Source organism: Diadema setosum, chromosome 9 (genome assembly GCF_964275005.1).
Source record: "Diadema setosum chromosome 9, eeDiaSeto1, whole genome shotgun sequence".
Lineage (NCBI taxonomy): Eukaryota > Metazoa > Echinodermata > Echinoidea > Diadematoida > Diadematidae > Diadema > Diadema setosum.
The window spans coordinates 12,628,503-12,635,500 of NC_092693.1; positions in this window are offsets into that span (position 1 = coordinate 12,628,503).

The window sequence follows — 6,998 nt, forward strand, 5'->3', positions numbered from 1 at the left end:
TAGGGAAGTTGGGGGTCATGGGTCAAAGGTCAGGGGGTCAAAGGTCAAGGTCAACTCAAAATATCACTACTTTCCTTAAAATGCAATATGCCTGAAGGTTTTATGTTTTTGTTTTTTAACTTGATGTATGGCATGTATTACCCAATATATATTTTTGGGGAAGTTTCTTGCCAAAAGGTCAAAGGTCAAAAGGTAAAAGGTCAAGTGAAAGTGCTAAATTGCACTTTTTCCTCCATATCTCGAAAGTAACTCAAGGTATCATCATGAAACTTACATATTTATGCATGTTTAACTTAACAGTGATTCTCTTTGGAACTGTGAGGTCAAAGGTCAAAGGCCAGGTTTAGATAATGCTATTTTCCCATTTGATACTGAAATTATACTTTTTCTCAATACCTTGAAAATTACTCAATGCATAAACTTATAAAAGGGTCAATAGTCAAGTAAAAATCATCAGTTCCCCAAAAATCTGCACTCTGACATTTTAATCATTCATCCAATTGAACCTAGTTCTAGGAAAGTGAACATTCAGCACATTTGTGTCAAACCTGTCATTTTAATATTTTGCCAATTATGTGAAACTGTCATTACACATTGTCAAGACATTGTACTATAGACCTATTAGGAGAACCATGCATTATGGCGGAGGCATATCAGTAGCCGTAGCGATATATCTAGTCTTAAAAGTAATTTTTGCTGGGTTTTTTTGCCCAAAAATACTGCAGGTTTTATGGAAAATATTTTTTTTTTTCCAAATTGTATCATCCACTCTGGACGTCTATTGCAGAAAAGGTACAAATATGTTTCTTCCACCCAAAATATGCCATATCAGCCCTGAGGATACTGCAGTGCTGTTTACAAAGTTAGCATCCCTTCTGCGAGTTCTCGCTTCACAGCAGTTCTCTGAAATGTGGAGGAAAGTTTGTATGAAGCCCCAATGAAGATGGAAAATTGGATCTCTGCGTGTACCCATTGCAATGGAATAGGTTGCTCCCTTTCCAAGAAATGACCATGGTTTCGTGTATGCAGCATGGACTGAAACTATTAACCCTTTGAGGACCGGCTGATTTGGTACAACACGCATTTCCCATGGACCCTTGCTCGTGTATGCTCGGGACTTGTCCTCAACGGGTTAAGTAGTGATTTTAGTAACTGGACCACTAGATTGTCATTTACTTGCTGGGACAGTGCTGCTTTTGACAAAAAGTGATACAGGTGCTATGTAGTACTTGGGGTGTTTCTTGCCTTGCAGATTTAACATCACAGGATGATATGGTATATTATGTATTTATTTTCCACGTGAGGGTTGGAATCCCGTTCAGCAGATGCTGATTATTCAAGGGATCCAATACTTATTATAAATATACAATTCATTTACATAATACAAATACAGAATTAAACAGATCACAGTCATTTACAAAGCCAGTTATGTTGCATTAATGCAAATGAACCAAGTACTATGTTGTCCTTTTTAGTGGAGAGTCACTTAAGTGCATCTTAGAATGAAATTTTAGATAAATCTTGAAACATGCCATGAAATAATTCTATAGCAGTTTGGTAGCAGTGTCTCATATAGACCCTCAGAGTTAGTCGATGATGTTCTCTTGATGGTAACGATGGTAACGCATATTATTCCTCTTCCACCATGCTGTTCGATAAGGACGCAGTACTTTGCAACACTTTACCTCATGGCGCCGCTACCACTCTAATGAGGCTGAATCTCTTTGGAGTTTGTGTTTAAAGATAATAAAAAGTTTTGTTACCTCAAAAATTTCCTTGTCTTAGTTTGTGTTTCAGGTTAAAGTACCTTTCATATAACTAACACTGTGAGACTTACTCGCCCCAAAGTGCTCTCATGTCTTAGTAATCATGCAATTAACTGCGACCAGCAGCCCCATACGCATAGCGACCAGCAGTCCCATACGCATAGCGTAATCGGGCTTCGCATTGTAGCATTCAGGATCATGACAGATTTAGTATCGCGGGATAAATGTTAACTTAAAATCCCAAAAATTCTTCACTTTGAAGACTTACCAATTACGGTGAAGTGTTGAAAACAGGCTTCGGGCAACGTTTGGTTCTGCCTATAGTCCCTTTCTGTTCGAATTGATGACTGAATGTGACTCGGCCGAGAGGACCTTGGGAGAGCTACATACACCATGTACACTGAATACTACAGCCAGTGCATGCGAACACATCACATGTGCACAAATTTCAAATCCCATATCAACGGATAAGATGTTTGTGTGCGCATGCGCTGGCCGTAGTAGTCAGTGTATGCATCGGTCCATGGTGTATGTAGCTCTCCCAAGGTCCTCTCGACCGAGTCACATTCAGTCATCAATTCGAAAAGAAAGGGACTATTGGCAGAACCAAACGTTGTTCGAAGCCTGTTTTCAATACTTCAACTTAATTGGTAAGTCTTCAAATCGAAGAAATTTTGGGATTTTAAATTGACATTTACCCGCGATACTAATTCTGTCATGATCCTGAATGTTACAATGCGCAGCCCCATTACGCTATGCGTATGGGGCTGCACAATGGGCTGCACGCTGCTGGTCGCAGTCAGTGGTTTCGTACAATATTTATCGACGCTGTACGGCGACGGCTCTGGTACGAAACCATTATTGCATGATTACTAAGACATGAGAGCACTTTGGGGCGAGTAATTCTCACAGACAACGTACTTTAACGTGAAACACAAACCAAGACAAGGAAATTCAGGGAAACTTTTGAGGTACCAAAACGTTTTATTATCTTTAAGCCAGAAGAGGGGGAGGGAAAGTGAGATGTGGGGTGTTAGCAGTGGAGATAAAACCTGTAAAAGCCTTAACATAATTTCAGACCCTACAAGGCTCATCACCATTCCTTTTTAGAAATACTTTTTCATTTCCAAACATGACAGAATCAATCTCTGCTGCGTTTGTAATGACTTGCCCGCATTTTCATCATCGCCAGCTAGGGGTGGGACTGTTTGGGCTGAAAGTGCAAGTGAGGAATTTGATTAGTGGAACAAAAAGGAAAAGGTATATGCCAAGGCACAGTAGAAGGTGGGCCATATATATCCTTTCAACATCAGAGAAGTACATTTTCACCCTTTTCATCATTATCAATACAGACCAAGTTCTACATGGAGCACTTACAGCTCTTTGAAATGGCTTGCATGTATAGTAGCTGCCAGTCTATCTGCCTTGAATGTGAAAGTAAGGGTCCGTGTAGAAACCTGTGACGCATGTCTATTTGTGAATATATTTATGGCGTCGTTTGAGTGCTGCAACAGTGTTGAAGCAGAGGCAAAACAAAGTAAATGCAGTTATGCGTGGGTCAGTTTTCATTACGCTACAAGGATTAGAAAGCTAATTATGTCCTCATTTTCCGAGAACATGTGCAAACAATACTGTACCTTGGCAGCAGCTTGGCAGCAGCATTGTGATAGACTTGCTGTGGATAGTTGGAAATTCAACCCAACTCTGAATACTGTCATGTAGCAGTTTACCCTTGTTAATATACAGACCTGGCAGTCATGCTTTAATGTCAAGACCACAATACTGCTTTTACTCCCAGAAGTTCCTCATGTCAGAAGTCCTCTGAAAAGCTGCTACATACATTGCTAGGAAAAGTGTCAGATGTAAGCTACGTACCCCTTTCCATTTCACATATGACCCAACTTTGGCATAAATGTCTTGAGTTTGTTGAATCCTTGACGATGGTGTTCACGTATGTGTGGATACCCTTATGTGATGAATGGCATCATTCATACACATGTGTGCATTTGGGTAATACTTTTTTTGTAATGTATTGTAGCTGGGGTTTTTTTTTTCCCATTCTTGACCTTATTATGTATTGTGTCTCATCTTTCTTGCAGGAGATGATGGGTTCAGTATTGAGCTTGATGGGCCAAATCTGTTCTTGTGAATCAAAAAAACAAGAAATGTGTCTAATTGTTTGTATGAAAATGTTACCTTCATTTGTCAGTCAGTGGCATACAAAGGGCTGGGTGTTAGTGAAATAAATTGTCTTGATTATTTTGTGCAAATGTGTTAGATGCTATCTTTTGATCTGGTGTGATGTTCTTAGTGTGCGAACTCAAGAGAGACGTCCATTCTGTTGCATTAACCACCATGGCAGTGTTGTGTTTTGAATGTCTGATGTCATGATGTAATGGATGTAACATGGATATCTCACTTCATGATGCAACATGTAACTTGGGCAATACACTCAACCACTTACACACACACACACACACACACACACACACACGAAGAAATGATTGTTTTATCCAAGTTTACTCGTGTAAAATGAGATATACATACAGCCTAACATGTCCATCAAACAGTCATGTACATGTACCAAAAAATGAATATGTGTGTGTGTGTGCATGTGTATGTCTATATTGTATATAAGCACATATGGACAGATTTATGTATACATATTTTATATGTGTACGTATGAATGCATGTGTGTGTGTGTGTATAGACATATATATACATATATATATATATATATATATATATATATATATATATATATATATATATATATATATATATATATATACACGTATGTATGTATGTATGTATATATGTACGTACATATAGATGTATGTTTGTCAGTTTTCCGTGCTCCATTGGTCACACACTGGCCAAAATATTGCTCATCCCAGAAAAGGTCAGACACTGCTCAGTAGTAGGTCATAATCCTTGTGGGAGCAATCAATATTATGTTTTACATAGGTGTCTTGCGACACATTTTTTTTTTTTTATGTGTTCACATTCCTGAAACACAAATGCAGATCTTTGTCATCCACCCCACCCCACCCCCTCACCTTATACCAGACAGGGCAACTGAACCTCATGGGCAAATTGACTATACTTGTTATAAATGTTATGAAATGAAGATTTAAATAAATCTGTAAGGGTCACTATATTTGAATAGACGGAACTTCTTTTCCTGATACTATTGCTTGTTTTTCTACAAACACGCCATATAAATAATCTCTGGCGGCTTCATTGATATCGAGGGATGTTACCTGATACAAAAATCACGTAATTCGACGAAGCGTTCAAACTACCCTATGCTAAACCTATTTCCTTTTTTTTGTGGAGAGCTGTACCGCTGTGTAGACATGAAACTTGCTTTAAGGCGCGTATGTATAAATATTCCACATAGCGGATACATGATGATATAGTTCATAGTTACTGTGAAATTACTGATAGTAGTCACTTTTTTTTTCTTTTTTTTTTCTTTTTTTTTTGACGAGACTTACCATTTCACTGTGGTGTAGAGGTTGGATGATTTCGTGTGTTTGCTTTCACGAAGTAGCGTAGGTGTTGGCCACGGCTGTGTGACTGCACTCTTTATAACCTCGCTGAGTTTGAACGGCGGAGAAGATGCAACGGCAAAAACTTGTCATCACTATGGAATGTTGCAGCACGGCCGCTCGGCGACTTTGCAAACAACCAGTATAACATGACACATGCATACTTAGTTATCATGTTTGAATTCACTGAGATTGACAATGATTACATAATACTATTGAATCAGTCGTCAGTCGTGACGTGAGGTTGTCGCCGATGACAATATCAAACATACTCAAACTCGTCAAAAAGAAGAGGGCGAAATGACTGCTTGGACAAGACGCACGTCACATACATAATGTACAATGCACTTCCTATAAATGAAACGATTCATTTCATTCATAGAACACATTATATGACTGAAATGTAAAATACTGTAGGATTCTACGAAAATATTATGTCACTTAATACAGATTAAACATGTAGTACCTGCATCATGTTTGATTTTTTTTTAAGTGAAATTGTAACCATTTAGAGGGAATGGGCCAATAAACTAACTACGTTTGCCCCGATACAGAAAAAGTAGCCTGCTCACCACCCAGCTGTTTTTGCCGGATCACTAATGGAGCTTAGATATGCATATGCGCATGGCAAACATATTTTATATCAAAAGAGCTCTTGTTTCCACTCTACCGAGACAACGAGCGCGGGGGGCTCTGCATCACTGTCCCTGCTTTGTGTTCGAATGTATGGACGGAGGGTGATGCTGAAACGTATGAATAAACGACAATTAAGGTTTAATGGCAACATGCAAATGACGGCTTGCAGATATATACACGTATCATCATCTTCATGCAGCTATGTAAGCTATGTTTTCCACAATATTGCTCGCCTATCATCTTCTCTCTTTCAGGTGTCTTGTCTCCTCTAATCTGGTCTTCTCTTCTCTTACCTTTCAATCTCATTTTCTCTCTTCTTTTCATTTATTATTTTTGCCCATCTCTCTCTTTATTTTCTTGTTTCTCATTATTTCTTCCTCCCCTTTTCAAAGTCATTTCCTTCCTAAAGTTACTTGGTGTGCTTATTTTCTTTGTCTAACATTGGTATGTGAGATAGGCCTGTGGGATTTTTATGGTCAACCAACTCCCCAAGAATGTGGACACTGCGACTGGCTGATGGGATGAGGTTGGGCTGTCGCCCCAAGTTGTCACCGTATTCGATTTGCCCGACGAGTTAAGGAGCTAGTCTCCAGTCTTGATTACGTTATATAGTCAATAAAGGAGGTCGAATGAGCTAATGTACAGTGGACTCCCGCTATAACGAAGTCATCAGGACCTGAAGATTTCTCTCGTTATACCGAGCGTTCGTTATAACCGAACATATGAACAACAGAAAAAAAAAAGAAAAAAACATAGAGCGGATAATGTTGCGGCCTGAATTTTTACTTCGTTGTAACCGTAATTTCGTTAAGACCGTGTTCGTCATAACGGGAGTGCATTGTATGCGCTGACAGTCAATGAAACGTCTTGCCTTGAAAAGATTTCTTAGTTGGCGTTGACATTCATGAAATAGGGTGTCTTTCTCTAAGTCTTGATGCACTTTCTCAATTTTTTCCAAAGTGGATCAGTCAACAACTTTGACTGATTCCATATATCTTGTCATGTTGGTATACCAAACGTAATTTGTAGAAATAAGGCAGAC